General features: G+C 32.4%; 1 long non-coding RNA gene across 1 annotated transcript; it reads left to right on the forward strand.

The window, feature by feature from the left end:
• The first annotated feature begins 8,234 nt into the window (after nucleotides 1-8,234).
• Nucleotides 8,235-9,141, forward strand: LOC141591732 (uncharacterized). The gene is made up of 2 exons (XR_012520977.1): nucleotides 8,235-8,523; nucleotides 8,903-9,141. It is a non-coding gene; the product is annotated as an uncharacterized LOC141591732 (long non-coding RNA).
• Nucleotides 9,142-19,576: the final 10,435 nt, after the last annotated feature.

Below are 19,576 nucleotides of genomic sequence, written 5' to 3' on the forward strand. Positions count from 1 at the left end.
AATCCAGCGGGACTTGACAGCTTGTATTACACGATTAACATCAAAATTCCTTTGATCAATGAAACGGCCTATAAGAACTCGATTGAAATCAATTCCCATAAGGTTCACTCGTAAATTAGTTGGCAAATTGATCTTCACGCATGCGCGAAAAGGAGCTGGAGCACCTTCCATCTTTAAAATATATGTGTAACGGATAAGAAAAATAGATCTTAAGTTAAAATACAGTATATTTTTTGGTGTAGTTTTGTGGATGAGAAGATGGTGATTATTGTGGATATTTTGGATAAAAAGGAGGAAGCAACTCTCAAAGAGAGAAAAGGAAACTCTCTAGAGATAGAGAGAGAATTAGCATTACCAAATTACTTTACTCTACCAATTCTACACATTATCACATCTCTCTCTTCATTACATTACCAATTCCACAAAAATACCAACTTCTAATTACTCTTCTTTCTCTCATTTATAACCCCAAACCCAGAAAAAATCTCAAGTTTATCCCGTTTTACTGCTCTTCTTATATTCATTCTCAAGTTTAATTGTCTTTCTTATCTAATATTCATCGTAATCTCACCCCTCCTTCATTTAATTAAAGGTATTGGTTGTAATATAATGTAAATTTGGTTGTATTGTAATGTAAATTCGATTGTAATGTAATATAAATTTGGTTGTATTGTAATGTAAATGTGATTGTATTAATGTAAATTCGATTTTTTATGTTATTCGAAATTGTAATTGTTGTCAATGGTGTTGGTAGTTTTATGATAAGCTTAATTTTAATGTAATGTAATTGTAAATTTGGTATAGAAATGAGCTTTTCATTGTAATATAATAGAAGTTTAGTATACAAATTTCCCAGATCTGTGACTTTTTTTCATGCTCATTTTTAGTAATTTAAATTTATTGATTTGTGTTGGAGCTTTTGATTGTTTGTAAGGGAAGTTTAGTATAGAAATTTCGATAGCCGTGACTTTTTTTTTTTTTTTTTTTTCAATACTAAAATGGCGACTGATGGGGTAACGGTCGCCAAAATGGCGACTGAAAAAAGTCATTGGAGACTGTTTTCAGTCGCCAAATTGGCTAATATTTTGTCTTTTAGTGGCCAAAATGGCGACTACTGTCAGTCGCCATTTTGCCTATTTGGCGACTACCTAGTCAGTCGCCAATTTTAGCGATCAAATCGATCGCCGCCCGAGTTTCATTTGGCGACTAAGGGTTGCTACTTTGTGATCCGCGACCAATTTCGCCGGCAATTTTGTTTTAGCGACTGATTTCAGACGCCAATAGTAGTCGCCCGAAACAGGATTTCTTGTAGTGTGAAACTGCTCTCTTGGCTTTAGATTCGCCGGTTAATATTTGTTCTGAATTCTCTTTGACTAACTCTGATTCGACTTCTCTTCAAACTGATAACATTAAGAACAACATTCCTTTTTTTTCTTAATGGGCGAGAATAAAAATTGCCAAAGAGTTCGAGCAAAGGTGGATGGTAGCTCGATGCATTCTCTTAAGGCATTTTATGGTTGGGTGGGTTATGGATTGGATGGATCGTGTATCAATATGTCTTTTTTTGGCGGTTGGGCAGAATCTGTCTTACAAGCGGAAGCTATTGGTATTAGAAATATTCTAGATTTGGCGGGTCATTCTAATATCCTACATTTGGAGGTCTCCTCTGACTGTCTTCAGATTATTCTTCAGATTGTAGTGAAGCCTCACCATCTTACCAAAGGAGTTCTTAAATATATTGCTCTATTATTACCTTTTTTTTCATTGTATTAATCTTAGTTTTATTCCCCGTAATCTTAATAAGGTTGTCATGGCCTTACTAGAAGTGTGATGGGTTTGTAATCGTTGTTTAATTTTACTGCTGCCAAAAAACAAAAACCTTTTAATGCCATCCGGTATCGTTAGTAAGTGATTATCGACATTTCTCAATAATGTGAATACAACATGCACCGCTCCACCCAACCGAAGTTATCCAATTTGACACATAATCACGTACTTATCTCGCCTCACAAAGAAAACTTTGAAAAAATTATTTTACAAGAAAAGTGCAATATATCGAGATTATTATTAAAAACACATTAGTCACCTTAACTTTTATTATAAGCGTGCCAAATAAAACATATAACAATGAGTTGATAGGATACAAGATAAGGGTTAAAACATCAAAAACACGTACATGCAAACTTTTAATTCAAAGAAATAAAACAAACAAACGAAAGGTAAACGCAACACTATCCCATATATATATAGTACAACTCATTGCAGTAACGTCATTTTATCATGCGCGATCTAGACTGGGATTGAAATGTCGTCTCCATTACACCCAACCTGCGTATATTAAAATTCATCAGTCTTATAAATTGGATCTCACGCACTATAGAATAAACTTGGTAAAAGAAAGTGCTTGAATTGATATAATCGAGATAATTAGAGCAGTATGTACCAAAATTAATAATAAAATGAGTACATATAATATAAAATGGCTTACTAATAAAAAACGGTCACAAACTACGATAAAACAGTTACGGTTATTATTATCAAATGAATGAGTTATTTTAACTCACTATTAATACACAAATATTACTATACAACCAGTTGTATAATAAGCATTGTACAACCCTATACATTAATCCGAGCTTATGTGCAATTTTATTGAGTTTTGTAAGAGTTATTTTTTTTATGTTTAAGTGTGTGAGTTCAAAAACTTTAAAGCATGACTCAGATTCTTTTTAACAAAACTCGAAAACTTTAGTACACAGCTCGGATTGTACACCATACAACCATATACAACTGGTTGTATAATCTACTAATTGCTATTAATAATAGAAGAATTACGAAAAACATTAAAAAAGTACAAAAAAGTGGTCTGAGCTCAATAATTTATGTATTGAGATACCATCTTTCACAAATCTTTGTATTATTAAGTTAGAAAAACACAATGATGTATCTGGCTGGGAGGGACTATAAGGCCGAGGACAGTTGGCTTAATGTGTCCGAGTGCAAAAGAAGCGGCCATTCTCACAATCAATAATTTAATTTAGAAAAAGAAGGAATGTAAAATGTATGGTAAGATATATAGATAATTGCTAATTGTTGGTTATTAATGGTATAATTCATGGAAATTGGCCAATATTTATAGAGCGAGACTACACTACAGTCTACCATTCTACCCATCACGTAATAATATAATTTACCCATACCGATATAGGTTTGGGATAAGGTCATTTATCCACATACACGACGTCGTTCGACTAATAACCACACACACATGTTAGGAATGGGTTCATCTTATATTTACTACGCAATAAGTTTATTGTCCATGCATTACAACTTGCATGCAGACGATGCAGTGTGAGTTTTATTATGAGCAATGGTCGACTCCTGCGCAAATGCATCTTATATTATGGCTTCAAAGACGATGGATAAGAGTTAGAAGACACTTGATTGATGATGCCTAGTTTCATTGTTATTTAATTGTTTGCTTCTTAGTTATAATGTTTAACATTTGAAGTACACAGTTAATTTTCAACGATGGTTCAAGAATCTAGAATGATCAAGATGAAGTCATAATAGCTCGTATTCTTTTCATAGTAGCTCGGATTTTTGAAAGTACATTACAATTAAGTTTAAGCTCGTATTCTTTGCATAAAAGCTCGTATTTTGTTTCATACTAGTAGAAAAAGTGCTATTGACATCGCCTCAATAACATCGCTTCTTCATAAAAACGATGTAATCATTAATAATAGAGTTATTAACATCGGTTTTTAAATAAAAGCGATGTTACCTTTTTTTTTTTTTATTTACATCAGTTGTTAGCATCAGTTATTTGAAAACCGATGTTAATATATTTGTGTTGCATCGATTTTGTTGTAACCGATGCAATTTATTAGAGGGTATTTCCATTGCATCGTTTCATAAACCGCTGTTACAAAAGTCCTACTCTATTTTTTACACACATAATCACCTAAATGACCTAATAGCAAAGCCGACCCTTCAGTTAGCTCATTTCCACAAAACCCACGTACAATCCCGTCGTCGACCTCCTCTTCACATTATTTTTTTTTTCCTGAAATCAAATGCATACTTATTTTGTATCTTGGATTTGTCTTTCTATGTTTTCGAGACCACACACCTGACTACTGAGTATACTGATTTCTTAAAGCCTGAATTTATGCATTTCATATTAGATACAGATTTAGCACACTCATATAAGAACTCAAAACAACTATTCTGAATTTCTGAGGCCAAGATATATATCATTTTCGGTATGCTAGTCAAGGATTATTATTATTGAACTGAGGATAGTTTCAGTCCGATAATGATCAGAAAAGAGTGAGCCTTGCAGTCAGAGTGGGACTTTCCTTCTTTCTGTTGTTTGATAGAAGGATCCCACTGTCTTCCCTCGTTTCAATTTGATAAGGAACCAAAGTTGTATTATTTGAAAAATTAAACTGAACATAGAAAAGTTCATGCCAGGGAAACCACTATCCTAATTTTCTAGCAATGTCATCAACAGTTATGGCTGTTTTTTCCTCAAATATTTAGGATTGTATTATGAAACTTAATGTTACATTATATTAATGTGAAGCGCTAAAGCCACGTTATTAACTCCCTACGAATTTCAAGTTGAAAAGAATAAACAAGGTAAACAAGTTGAAAAGGCATTGAGTTGGTTAGTAATCACCACATGCTTCATTTTTTATTCTAATATTACTTACTCATCCAAGAATTAATCATCCAAGAATCATTCTAGGACCATGGGACATTGGATGGACGAGTTTACATCGCATGTAAATGGGCAAAAATACCCTTGAGTGTTCCTTGTTCAAAACAGAATTGTTGCATTTTACTCAGCAGCACCTTCAGTTCCTGTGTCGACTTGCAGCCCTTATAAATTTCTGATCCCTTGGAACTAACATTCCCAACCTATACCATTTTGAAGCTAAAGATGTTAGCATTCATGTCAAACAAGAATCACCCTAAATTATGACTTACAACTCGAGATACGCAAGTTTGAGTAGTAGCAGGTCAGGTCTGCAACATTCAGCATTCAATCATGTTCCAGCGGCAACTTTGAGGCTTTATATCTCTTTGCTCAGGTTGAACCAATGTATAAATCATACGTTAAATGAAATATAATTAAGTTATATTTCATTCCCAATTTGAATCACACACAAAAGATTTCAAGAGTGTGAGATATGGCCACTTCTTTGATGACAGGTCAAAACTGATTGCAGGGCATTCCAGTGCACAGTCCGCTTGCAGTGGCTATTGCTAGAGTTATACGCAAGATATGAGCAGGATTCTAACTTATACATTTTGCTAACACTTTAAGCTTTCTAATGATATAAGAACCATAGGATTTGCTGAAGTATACATGGAGATATGATACTTTGAAAACAACCCTGCTGTAAGCTACTTGTCAGAATGCTACAAGAATTTATTCCTTTTACCCCTAAATAACATCCAATTGTGAAGAACACGTGAGTAGTCCTTCAAACATCACTAATTTTTTACCATCTATGTTATTACTAATTTATTATTTAGTGTGGTGTGCATTTCCCTTATGTATTAGTTTTATGGTTAAAGAGTGGGTTTTATCTTTTTTTTTTCTCTTAATTATCTACTACTGATGTAATTCCATTATTTTATGATTTTTTTTTTTGGTTTGAAGCCTTAAAGAGTTGATGGTTGTGTTAAGTTTCACTTTATTTACCATACAGGTGATGGGTTGGGAGAAGGATATGGCATGCTTAGTCAAGGCGGAAGTGGTAAATTGCATATGTCGTCCCAACAAGCTTATTGTAAAAGCTGCAAGAAGTAAGCTATCTGTTTCCTTCTTTGCTATTTGTTGACATTTCCTCATTGTTGTTGACAGATCTAAGGATAAACGGTATGGAAGTAGTGGCACTACCTCCGAGTTAACTTCAAATTTGTCATTTACTCATGTTCAGGTTCATGCCCTCTCTTATTGCTTGAACTTAATGATTACTGTTCCATTTCCAAATAACGTTTATTTTCGAGATCTCAAAATTCATGTGTGTGCTGGTATTTATGAGCCGTGGTCATTTTGAAGCTGCAAATTATGTTTTTGTGCTTTATTTTGGCGACTTTTGTCCTGTAAATGTTGGTAGCTATAGAATTCTGGATTATTCCTTCACAAGTGCAGGGCTTTGATGTTGGTACTAGGTAGTACTCACTGTTTTTGTTTTGTAAGCTCATAAGAATGAAAAGGTTGTCGTATACTAAAACCAAATTATAACAATTTCTGTTACTATCCCACCAAATTATAACTTAATTTCCATCAAATATTAAGGAACATAAATCCGAGATGCTTGGTCGTCATGATAGTGTCCTCTTCAGCTCTTCTCTTCTGCTCTTCCTGATAACTTAATAACTGTGCATTAATAACTGTGCATTTTTCACTGTTTCACCGTTTTTCCTGGATATTTTTTTATATTTATACTTTGGAAGTCGTATACACTATTCGTACTATATTTGGAACATTAGGCAATTTTTTATAAGAGTTTTTAAGAATCATGTTCTAAGAGTCTATGGGATTATGTTTTGCCGCCATGTGTTCGTCGTTATTATGGCCATTTTTATCACTTGCCTAGGAATGTTTATGGGTTAGCCTCAATTCCGCGAATAAAAATCTGGTAACTAATGTTTGGGGTTATAATTTTTTCGTGCAGGGGATTGAACTTTCAAATCCACAAGCTCTTGCGCATACATCAACTTGGAAGTGGAACTCATTATCTGAAAAAGGCATATTTTCAAAAGTCAAGAGCAATTTAGGTAGAATTTTTCAGTCCCACTTAGAGAAACAAGTTTGTCTATTGTTTGTTTAGGATTTAGGATTAGTTTAGGATATTAATTCATTATGTACCGCTTGTGAAGCCATAAGTTGTTGCTGGTATTGGGTGTTGATAGGTATTTATTCATGAAATGATACATGTATTTAGATTTCATAGCCAAATTTTTCCCTTACTCAAGACATGATTTCCTCATGATATGGCCGGAGCTAATGATAAATTGGGCTTCAGAAAAAAGAAAATATTCTAGAAAAATATAATTTTTTTTAATTAAAAAAATACATATTTACATCGGTTTTACTCAATAAATGATGTAAATAAGGTTGATTTACATCGGTTATGCACCAAAACCGATGTAAATAATGATAATATACATCAGTTTTAGACCAAAAACGATGTAATTGAGACACTATTAACATCGGTTTTCACCTATAACTGATGTATATTATATGCTATTTACATCGGTTTTAGAACCGATGTTAAGGTTAAAATACTATATACGTCGCCCCCAGAAACATCGCCACAAAACCGATGTAAATGGGGCAAAATAACCGATGTCAATGGCACTTTTTCTACTAGTACGTGCAAGTGGGTGAAAAATCACAAATAAGATCCTACAACCAGTTGTATATTAGCATTATACAGCCGGCTCATTTATAGAATATTTAACTGAAACCCAATCTAATATTTATTAAACAAAACACTCTCCCTCTCCAAAATATCAGAGTAACCAAATGGTTATTGCAAAACCTCCCTCTCCTCTCTTAAATGACCGAACTTCATTGTTCTCTAATGTGGAAGACTTTCATACTCGTTTAAGTCCAACCAATTCCGATTTTTCAGTTTCAATGTCTATGAACTCGTAAATTAAATTCACATGAAGAATACGAGCTATTATGAAAAGAATATGAGCTATTATAAACAGAATACGAGTTTAAATTTAATTGTAATGTACTTTCAAAAATACGAGCTATTATATATGAAAAAAAATACGAGCTTTTATGCAAAGAATACGAGCTTAAACTTAATTGTAATGTACTTTCAAAAATCCGAGCTACTATGAAAAGAATACGAGCTATTATGACTTCATCTTGATCATTCTAGATTCTTGAACCATCGTTGAAAATTAACTGAGTATTTCAAATGTTAAACATTATAACTAAGAAGCAAACAATTAAATAACAATGAAACTTGGCATCATCAACCAAGTGTCTTCTAACTCTTATCCATCGTCTTTGAAGCCATAATATAAGATGCATTTGCGCAGGAGTCGACCATTGCTCATAATAAAACTCACAGTACTGCATCGTCTGCATGCAAGTTGTAATGCATGGACAATAAACTTATTGCGAAGTAAATATAAGATGAACCCATTCCTCATATGTGTGTGTGGTTATTAGTCGAACGACGTCGTGTATGTGGATAAATGACCTTATCCAAACCTATATGGGCAACAGGGCATGGGTAAATTATAATATTACGTGATGGGTAGAATGGTATACTGTAGTGTAGTCTCGCTCTATAAATATTGGCCAATTTCCGTGAATTATACCATTAACCAACAATTAGCAATTATCGATATATCTTACCATACATTTTACATTCCTTCTTTTTCTAAAATAAATTATTGATCGTGAGAATGGCCGCTTCTTTTGCACTCGGACACATTAAGCCAACTGTCCTCGGCCTTATAGTCCCTCCCAGCCAGGTACATCATTGTGTTTTTCTAACTTAATAATACAAAGATTTGTGAAAGACGGTATCTCAATACATAAATTATTGAGATCAGACCCTTTTTTCGTACTTTTTTTTAATGTTTTTCGTAATTCTTCTATTATTAAAAGTGAGTTAAAATAACTCATTCATTTGGTAATAATAACCGTATCTGTTTTATCGTAGTTTGTGACCGTTTTTTATTAGTAAGCCATTTTATATTATATGTACTCATTTTATTATTAATTTTGGTACATAGTGCTCTAATTATCTCGATTATATCAATTAAAGCACTTTCTTTTACCAAGTTTATTCTATAGTGTATTAGTGTGTGAGATCCAATTTATAAGACTGATGAATTTTAATATACGCAGGTTGGGTGCAATGGAGACGACATTTCAATCCCAGTCTAAATCGCGCATGATAAAATGACGTTACGGCAATGAGTTGTACTATATATATGGGATAGTGCTGCGTTTCCCTTTCGTTTTTTTGTTTTATTTCTTTGAGTTAAAAGTTTGCATGTACGTGTTTTGATGTTTTTAACCCTTGTATTCTATCAACTCATTGTTATATATTTTAATTGGCACGCTTATAATAAAAGTTAAGACAACTAATATGTGTTCTTAATAATTCCGATATATTGTACTTTTCTTGTAAAATTAACTTTTCATAGTTTTCTCTGTGAGGCGAAATAGGTACGTGATTATGTCATATTGAATAATTTAGGTTGGATGGAGCGGTGCGTGCTGTATTAGCATTGAGAAATGTCGATAATCACTTACTAATGTTATCAGAAGATTGGGAAATATTGAATTCACAGAAGTACAGAACGCTTTCATTATCTAAGACTACTTCTTAACTAACATACTAATTTTAATCCCATGCAAAAACATGCACGAGTTGATTTTTAGATAACATATGAAATATGTTAGTTAATTCAATAATTAGACGTAATATTCTGAAATAATAATTGAACGAAATTATGCTAAGGGCTTGTTTGGTTGCCCATTAAAATCATGGGATTTTAAACTTCCTAGGAAGTGTAAAACCATGATGTTGTTTGGTTGCCAAAATCATGGGAAGTACAACTTCCCACATGAATCTACTTCCTCCATTATGTGGGAAGTCACTCACCAAGTCCCCCCTTGGTCATTGGAACTTCCCACATGAATTAACTTCCCACATGCAAACCAAACACTTTTTGGGAATTCACATGAATTTCCAATTCATGTGAACTTGAAGTTCCCGGGAACTTTAGTTCCCTTATGTCAACCAAACAAGTCCTAAATAATCTAAGGCATATTTGTGGTAGGGCCCAACTCTAAAAAATGAAAAAAAAAATTCTCTTAAATCAGAGTACCAATCAAAAAACTTTAAATAATTTAACTTTTATAGTAAGGGGATAATGATAAAAATAGCTTGTAGGGATAAATAACCCATTATAAACTTAGTTAAGAATATAAAAGTATTTTCCAATCGTAGACAAAATTCATGTACTCGTCTAGTGTTCGTCGATATATTGGTGGTGTGCCAAAGTTGTATGCTATCAACTTAATTTTATCAAAACAATCGTATTTGCAGGATATTAAAATTTTCACCAAAAAGCTCACTTTAATTGTATAAATGAGTAAGAGATTAGTATCAAGGAAAATGAGATGGCGTTACCGGGGTATCTAAATGCGGTACTATCCAGGGTGTTTTGATTTAAATTTTTCGATTAAATTGTTTGTGTTTACTTTGATATAAATGTTTGGGGTGAGAGGGGTAATTTGGAAAGTTTATTAAAATTAGATGACGATTGAAGTAATGTGTCGATGAATAGCGATTGGGTAATCTACTTCTGAGTCTACGCTAGACAAGCCCACATAATACCAACAACTACTGTTGTCTCCCAACAAATCATAGAGAAATCGTACCAAAAAAAAAAAAACAAATCATAGAGAATGACCCAAAAGTTCCCATTGAACCGGCCAAGTATAAAACATCAGACCGTCTTGCTTGTGACGGTCACAACCTTGTGACGGAATAGTGTCATGACAAATGAGAATTTGTGATATAACATATGGACACATATGCACTGTGCGGTGTGCTTGTGTGCTTGTGTGCAAGTCTCCGGTACACAAGCATTGCCTTATAGTGAGCAGCTAGTCTTGCTTGTGACGGGCTAATCCCGTCACAAGCTTGTGACCTCTCACAAAAAGGGAGAGGGGATAAGGTGTGGCACTCCCCATGTGCTTCCCACTCACCTCTCAATGGACATTTTGTGAGAAAAAACGGTATCCGTCATAAGCTTGCGACGGATATCGTCCGTCTTCAATGAGATTTTGTGTTTAGTGAGTAAAGGGTTCATTGCAATTTTCAATCCTATTTCAGAAATTTACGAATGTGCTTTTCCATGTTAGAAAAGTTTACAGTAAAATTTAAGAGCAAGATGTGGTTTGAAAGCCGATGACTTCAACTTACCTCTATCATTCAAAAGGATGAGATAGGTTGATCCTACCTTAAAGGATCAATCTAGTTTTATTACCTTATTAAAAAAAACAAACAAACAAACAAACAAAGGGAATTGGAATAGACACAAGTATAGCGCGTACTTTCTGCTAACTTTACTGATTTTAACTTTTTTTTTTCATTTATATGGGTAATGTAAAAATTTGGCCCCAAAAATTTTGAGGTCCAGTGCCATTGCACATAAGGCCCCTAGGCTTAGACGGGCGTGTTGAACGGGTCAATATGAATAAGACAAAACCAGAATATATAGATAAAAGTAAAAAAATTATGTATTGTATGCTCAAATGGGGTAATTAATATTTCGGAAAATTCACGTGGTACCCCTAAACTATGTCATTTTGCACATGGTAACCAACTTTTTAAGTTTGTGTACATGATAACCTTGAAGTTTAATTTTCAAGTATGACATGCTCTTTTTATCGTTATTCGAATCTTCAATTGAGCATAAATTATAGATCTGAAATCGGAATTGACCAAATTTTTTTTCTATATTGATTATCTCTTCGAGATCTATAATTTGATAAAATAAAAAATGCTCATTAGAAAATTTAAGATCGAATTTATGGTCGATTTAAGGTTCCATGAGAAAAAACCATAGAAAATGTGTGGACACGAGCCACGGGGGCGCTTGGGACAAGCGTTTGCATTTGTGGAGTCGCCACCAATTTATTGTGGAAAATTGGAAACCGTTCGAATACCTTGTGTCAGTCAAGACACAAAGTAGTGACATGAACACCAAGAACTCGTTACCCTTAGCATTCTATGTCTAGAATGACTCTCGTGGATGCCAATGAACACGGATGTTCACAGAGATTTGGAGTAAAGAGTGAGGGTACGTATTAGGAAGCTCTTTTGATCAAACATCTAATCCCGCCCGCCTCGATAGCGACCTCTACTAATGATTAGGGAAATCATCTACATTTGATATTTTGTCGATTATATGCATGCAATGCAACATCCAATAAATTAATCCTAGCATGTGAGAATTAACTATGTCGGTAAACATGTAATTTAACATACAATTGGGTTGAAGTAGGTTTTAGATTGATTACATGTGAAAACATACAAACAAACGATAATCTATATCTATATATATACATAAAAGAGAGTTTTTTCGAGCGATTCTAGAGTGTCCACATCATCAAAAATTAATTTAGGAAAATTTCGTAAATAATATTTTCCACATAAAAAATAAAGTGGAGAATCTTTTAATTATTATAATATATATATTTCCTATTTTATATTCATGAGAAGTTTCTAATTTTTATATAAAAAGTTTAACATTTCATTTGGCAAAAAAATATCGTTATAAAAATTATGAAGATAATATAATTAGATTCGTGGTAAAATATGCTTTCATTAGAGTATAGATTTCATATGATTTGCACATATTAAAGATAGTGTATTTCTTAATATGTTATATGTCTCACATTGAAAAACAATGTTAGTGTGGTGATTATAATACGTATAAATTATAGAATTGTCCCACATCGAAAGATTAACATAAGGTGGGTGATTCTATGATTATAAATAGGAGTCATCATTGAAACCTATATACCAACCAAAAACCTTTTGAGTCTCTTAAGTATTGTTTTGGAGAGCTCTTAAAGAGTTTATATCATTACCTTCACAGTATGATATATATTTTCTATATTATATATTATATTCAAGTGATGTTTATAATCTTTATATAAAAATTTATACATCTCTTTTCCCAAAAAAAGTATTATAAAAAAAATTATGAAAATTATATTATAATAGATTCTTGGTAAAAGAAATGCTAGCATTAGTATATAGTATCATATTATTTGCATATATTTTTAATTATGATAAAAAAAAATTAAAAACAAACATATGAATATTCATAAATAATACTCCCTCCATTCAAGACCAAATACAACATTTTCATTTACACACTTGCCAAATCACAAATTACAACGTAAATATCTTTAAGTTTACATTATAAAAAATTAAAAATTTGATATTCTCATTGTACTTACGTGAATCAAATAAGATCACAGATGACCATATTTTGTCTTACATATTGCAAGAAATCGTAAAAATTCTATTCGTTCATGAATAGTGAAGAAAGGGAAATGTTGTATTTGGTCTTAAATCGAGGGAGTATAGTATTTGCTTATTATTATTAACCTGAGTTAGATGTCGAATTATGTGCGAAAAAGTTGGTGTATTTCTAAGTATGTTATTTGTCCCACATTGAAAAACATGTTGTTTATTTAAAGACAATCGATAGTATAATAACTTTATTTAAGACAAAATCATAATTTAAAAATAAAATGGGTGCTAAATATACATAAATTGGTCATTAATGTGTCCTATATAATGATGATTGTAAACAGAAAATTTATGAATTATAATACAATCAAGTGTTGCATAAAAAGATCTTGAATCCATAAATAAATCAATAATGAGCTTTTTTACTTTGATAAATAGTAGAATTAAATCTTTTTAACTTTCAAATATAGGTAATTTTATTATGCCTCATTACATTTAAGTAACTAAAACATATCATAATTTTTAACCATTAATGAAAATTACACCAGAAAAAGAAAATAGTTTGCATTTGTTTATACATTTTATTGCTACCTCAATTACATCTTAAAAGTCGTGTTAGGAAAAAAATGTTATTTGAATCATATCATTTGTTCATATTTTAATTATGACAAAAAATGGGAAAAACGTATGAATATAAATAGATACTATAGTATTTTCTCATTATTAAATCGGGTTGGATATCGAAATAGATGCAAAAAAGATGGTGTACTTTTTCGTGTGTTATTTGTCCCACATTGAAAAATAATGTAGGTATGGTAAGCATACTACATATAAATAGTTGAATTATCCCACATCAGAAAATTATCATAAGGTGGGTGATCCTAAAAATTAATTTAGGGAAGTATTATAAATAATATATTTTGATGTAAAAAATAAAGTGGAGTTTAATATTAAATATACTACATATAAATAGTTGAATTGTCCCACATCAGAAAATTATCATAAGATGGGGTGATCCTAAAAATTAATTTAGGAAAGTATTATAAATAATATATTTCGATGTAAAAAATTAAAGTGGAGAACTTTTAATTATTATAATATTTATTTCCTATATTATATTCAAGTGATGTTTCTAATTTTTATATAAGAACTTTTACATTTCATTTGGCGAAAAAATATCATGAAGAAAATTATGAAAATAACATAATTTGATTCGTGGTAAAAATGTTATCATTAGCGTTTAGATTTCATATAATTTGTACATATATAAAATTGTGTACTTCTTAGTATGTTATATGTCTCACGTCGAAAAATAATGTGGAATTATATAAAAATAATAGAATTGTCCCATATCGAAAGATTAACATCAGATGTGGTGGTCTTATGATTATAAACATGAGACATCATTGGAACTTAGGTATCAACCCAACATCTTTTGCGTCTTTTAAATAAGATGTTTTGACTTTTGATCATATCTAAATAAATGATTAGACATAAGATGTTAATATTAAGACCTTATAACCAATTTTTTTATTACTAAGTTAATTAACCCGTTGCAACGCACGGGCATCCAAACTAGTAATACAATAAAATACAATAATTAAAAATTACAATAGTTACATTGGTTTGATTGATCTACGTCGAAAATACATTTGAAATGGATAATTTAGAAAAAGAAAAGGAAAATAAACTAAAGAACAGATTAGCGGTGATAATACGAATAATAGTAGATTAATACGTAAGCTAATAAATTAGGTCAAAGCAACAACGGAAGTTGGAGGCGTAACTCAACCCTTAACAAAGCATCGTGGTCGTCCCTTGGAAGAGGCGCAGTGGTCACTGCGTCTGTTCCTGAGGTGAGTTCTGGTTGTGAAGCCGGAACTGTATATTGTTAATGTTCGTTGGTGAATTAATGATCGATTATTGATATTGGACTCGAGTAAAAGTGATTTAATGGATTATTTACATATGAATGGGTCATTAAAACAATAAAGGACGGGCTCGAATTAATTAGAACAAATTAAAGACTAATTACAAGATTAATTATGAATTAAATTTATTAAAACAAACTAATTAGGTTTATTAATGTCAAACTGTTGAGGATGATGACGATAAACGGATGAAAAATATACCAAAGGTCGAATTCCAGACACTTGATATGGATGAATCGAATCTCTAAAACCCGGATTTGATTTTATGACAAAAACCCGCAAATATTAATTACTCGGGATTTAAGTCGAGAATTAAAAGGGATGAATTATTAATGAACTATGTATTAAAATTAGTGTACGAACGAAATAAAAAGTAAACAAGAAATGACGAAGTAAAATAGACGAGTTGACAGAAGACGAAGAAAGAAGAAGAAAAGCAGGAACTGCGGCAGCCTCAGGAAGAGGCGCAACAGATGCTGCGACCCTTCGAAAAGGCGCAACAGTTGCTGCGTTTCTTCTCGACATCTGTCTCCCGTTAATCCGTAAAAGGGTTTGAATAAAAGGTTTTATAAATCGGTTTTAAATATGCTTTCGACGTAAATCTTACAATAACTAGTACAAAAATAAGATACAATAATAAAAGATGTGATTTACACCCTCAGACTTACATGTTTGACGAAACGAGATTAACTAAGTTAACGATTAGTGATTGCTCGACTCAAATGTACGACGAAAGTGCTTTCGTAAGAGGAATTTAAACTAAATTGATTAAGTGGATTGAGTGGAGTTGGTCAAATTGGTCGGTCATGCAAAACGAGGCTGGTACTCAGAAGGATCCGAGCTTACGTGGTCGAAAGTTCAAGCACGTAGACGCCAATAAGCAAAGAGCACGGTCTTAGAATGGAAAGGAAGAAGAGAAGAGCGGACACTCGCGTGAGAAATATGAGGAACGAAGATCCCTATTTATACTAATCACACGAAAGAATTAGGGTTTCGGTAAAACTTTGGAAGTAAATCTCGAAAAGATCTTAAAATACGCAGAAAGGAGCTGGGGAAGAGGCGCAACAACCACTGCGGCTCTTGGAAGAGGCGCAGCAGGTGCTGCGTCCTTTCCCCAGGGGTTTCCTCCTGCGGAAGAAAGATTTTCCGCGTTTCTGTTATAGAAATACGGTAGATCTCAATTTCCTTTTTATTTAAAATATAATTTCGGAAAATACTTTAATTTGCCAAAAGATTAAAAGATTGAAATATGGAATAGAAATATCCGGAACATTCCAGAATATTCTGACTCGTCATTTTAAACGGTTATTAGAAAATTAAGACGGTTTTTTGACCCGGACTCCAAATTCTAATTACTGTCAAAACGACCGTAACGGCGCGTAGATGACGACCAAGGGGTAGACATAGTTATTTGAGCTATCACTTGACGATAAACTTACGAATTGTTACAAATCGTTCCGTGTACCAAACATGCGGCCCAATCATCACTGGGTGGTTTGCGGGAGGTGCAGAAATGAGGTATCTACAAAATGTCAGTCGACAAATTTTTTTTTCAAATTGTAGATTATGACAAGAAAATGTGTGTAGAACAAAAAATTGTCTGATTCCGAATTCCGATGCATGGATTATGCTGCATTGAATTTTGTTAGAGCGACAAAAAAGATATGTTGTGGATAAAAATCAAAGGTAAAGGATAACATGTACACAAACTTAAAATATTGGGTACCATATACAAAGTGGCAAAGTTTAAGGATACCACGTGAATTTTCCGTTAATATTTAACCCATTTTGCAAGATTGTTCACTTTGAAAGCTTTAGGTTATCATAGATTTAGGTTACCATACAAAGCCACCTATCATTCTTGTATAGACCTCGACCCTCGGTCTTCGAATTCTAGAGTTTTTTCTAGGTACTCCCTTCGTCGGTCTGTCCGAATCAATAGTTTACACTTTACAATTACTCTAATTCTCCCTCACAAAATAAATTAAGTGTAAACTATTCATTAGTACAGAATGAGTAGCAGACTAGCCGTCATAGCACCAATGAAGGAGATCAGATGAAGTGTAACCAAAGATTAAACACTGTAATTAAAAATTAAATATATCTACATTTTATCATATTAATAATATTATAAAATTGATGAACATATAAATTTTAAGAAAATAATCAACAAAAATACGACTATACGAGTGCACGGCAAGCGGCAACCATATCTTTCTTTCTCTAGAACAAAAAGCAAGATCAGACGATCATACACAATCTTATCCGATCCATGCTCATTGAAGCCATAATATATGATGAGTAGTTCTTCATTCAAACATGTCATTTTCATCTGAAATAATAAGACGGGGTTTTAAGATCATTTTATAGCTAATATGAATTATTCCAAAAAAAAATTATCAATAAACTTTAACACTAACTTGACCATTGTGGTTACAACATTTGACCATAATATGGATATAAAACCCTGTCAAATTTTTTCAGACGAAAATAATCCGTCTAAAACAAGAATTTGCATAATATAGGTGCATTTGCTCATGAGTCCACCATTGCTCATAATAAAACTCACACTGCATCGTCTGCATGCAAGTTGTAATGCATGGACAATAAACTTATTGCGTAGTAAATATAAGATGAACCCATTCCTCATGTGTGTGTGGTTATTAGTCGAACGACGTCGTGTATGTGGTCATGTGGATAAATGACCTTATCCCAAACCTATATGGGCAACAGGGCATGGGTAAATTATATTAATAATACAAATATTTGTAAAAGACGACGGTATCTCAGTACATAAATTATTGAGATCCGACCGTTTTTTTTGTACATTTTTAATATTTTTCGTAATTCTTCTATTATTAAAAGTGTGTTAAAATAACTCGTTCATTTGGTAAATGTTGACCGTAACTGTTTTATCGTAGTTTGTGACCATTTTTATTAGTAAGCCATTTTATATTATATTATACGTACTCATTTTATTATTAATTCTGGTACATACCGCTCTAATTATCTCGATTATATCAATTCAAGCACTTTTTTTACGAGGTTTATTCTATAGTGTGTGAGATCCAATTTATAAAACGGATGAATTTTAATATACGCAGGTTGGGAGCAATGGAGATGACATTTCAGTTCCAGTGTAGATCGTGTGTGATAAAATAACGTTACTGCAATGAGTTGTACTATATGGGATAGTGATGCATTTCCCTTTCGTTTGTTTGTTTGTTTTATTTCTTTGAGTTAAAAGTTGCATGTACGTGTTTTGACATTTTTAACACTTGTAAGTTGTATCCTATCAACTCATTGTTATATGTTTTATTTGGCACGCTTATAATAAAAGTTAAGATGACTAATGTGTTCTTAATAATCCCGATATATTGTACTTTTCTTGTAAAATGAACTTTTTAAAGTTTTCTTTGTGAGGCGAGATAGGTACGTGATTATGTGTCAGATTGGATTATTTAGGCTGGATAGAGCGGTGCATGTTGTATTCGCATTGAGAAATGTCATAATTATTTACTAATGTTATCACTAGACAGGGAAATATTTAATTCACAGAAGTACAGAACGCCTTCATTATCTAAGGCTACTTCTTTACTAGCATACTAGTTTTAATCCCGTGCAAAAATATGTACGGGTCAATTTTTAGATAACATACGAAATATGTTAGTTAGTTCGATAATTAGATGTAATATTCTAAAATAATAATTGAATGAGATGATGTTAAATAAATCTAAGGCATTTTGTGGTAGGGCCCAACACTAAAAAATGAAAAAAAAAATTCTCTTAATTGGAGTATCAATCAAAAGACTTACATATACATAATCTGTAGGGATAAATAATCTATTGTAAACTTAGTTAAAAATATGAGTATTTTTCAATTGTAGACAAAATCCATGTACTCTTCTAGTGTTCGCGTCGGTATATTCGTGGTGAGCCAAAGTTGTACGGTATCAACTTAATTTTGTCAAAACAATCGTATTCGCAGGATATTAAAATCAGGCCCGTCTTTGAGCCCGTGCGGCTGCACAGGGCCCCCAAAATTTGAGCCCAAAAACCCAAGAAAGCAGACTATAATTAAATCTAGCGCATAGTTGAAAACATTGCAAGCATTGTGTCTCAGTGGTCTTCCTTTTGCTTTCCATCTTCAGCTCCCGCGTTCGACTCTTATTAATGTTCAGTTTTTTTTCTTGATTGCATTTAATAGTGGGTCCCACATCATTGTTTTAATTTCCATTTCCCTATTTCTAGCAAATGAGATTGAGAGTTGAGAGCAGCACAATATTTTTTACCTCTCAAGAGTTCAACCAAATTTAAAATAATCTCTATTATAAGTAGGATTTCACTTTAAAAAGATCCAAGATTATAAGTAGGATTTCACTTTAAAAAGATCCAAGAATGGTGGGAGACGACTTTCAATTTCGCTCACGAGATTTAAATAACTAATAAATTTATATTTTTACGTGGATTTAATTTATTATTTCATTTAGTATCCTAAATTGACTTTATAATAAAATTTAGGTTTTATTTTATAATATGTTTAAATTTTAAGCTTTATTTTCGATAGGTAATTGAAATTTAGATTTA

Source organism: Silene latifolia, chromosome 7 (assembly GCF_048544455.1).
Source record: "Silene latifolia isolate original U9 population chromosome 7, ASM4854445v1, whole genome shotgun sequence".
Taxonomy (NCBI): Eukaryota; Viridiplantae; Streptophyta; class Magnoliopsida; order Caryophyllales; family Caryophyllaceae; genus Silene; species Silene latifolia.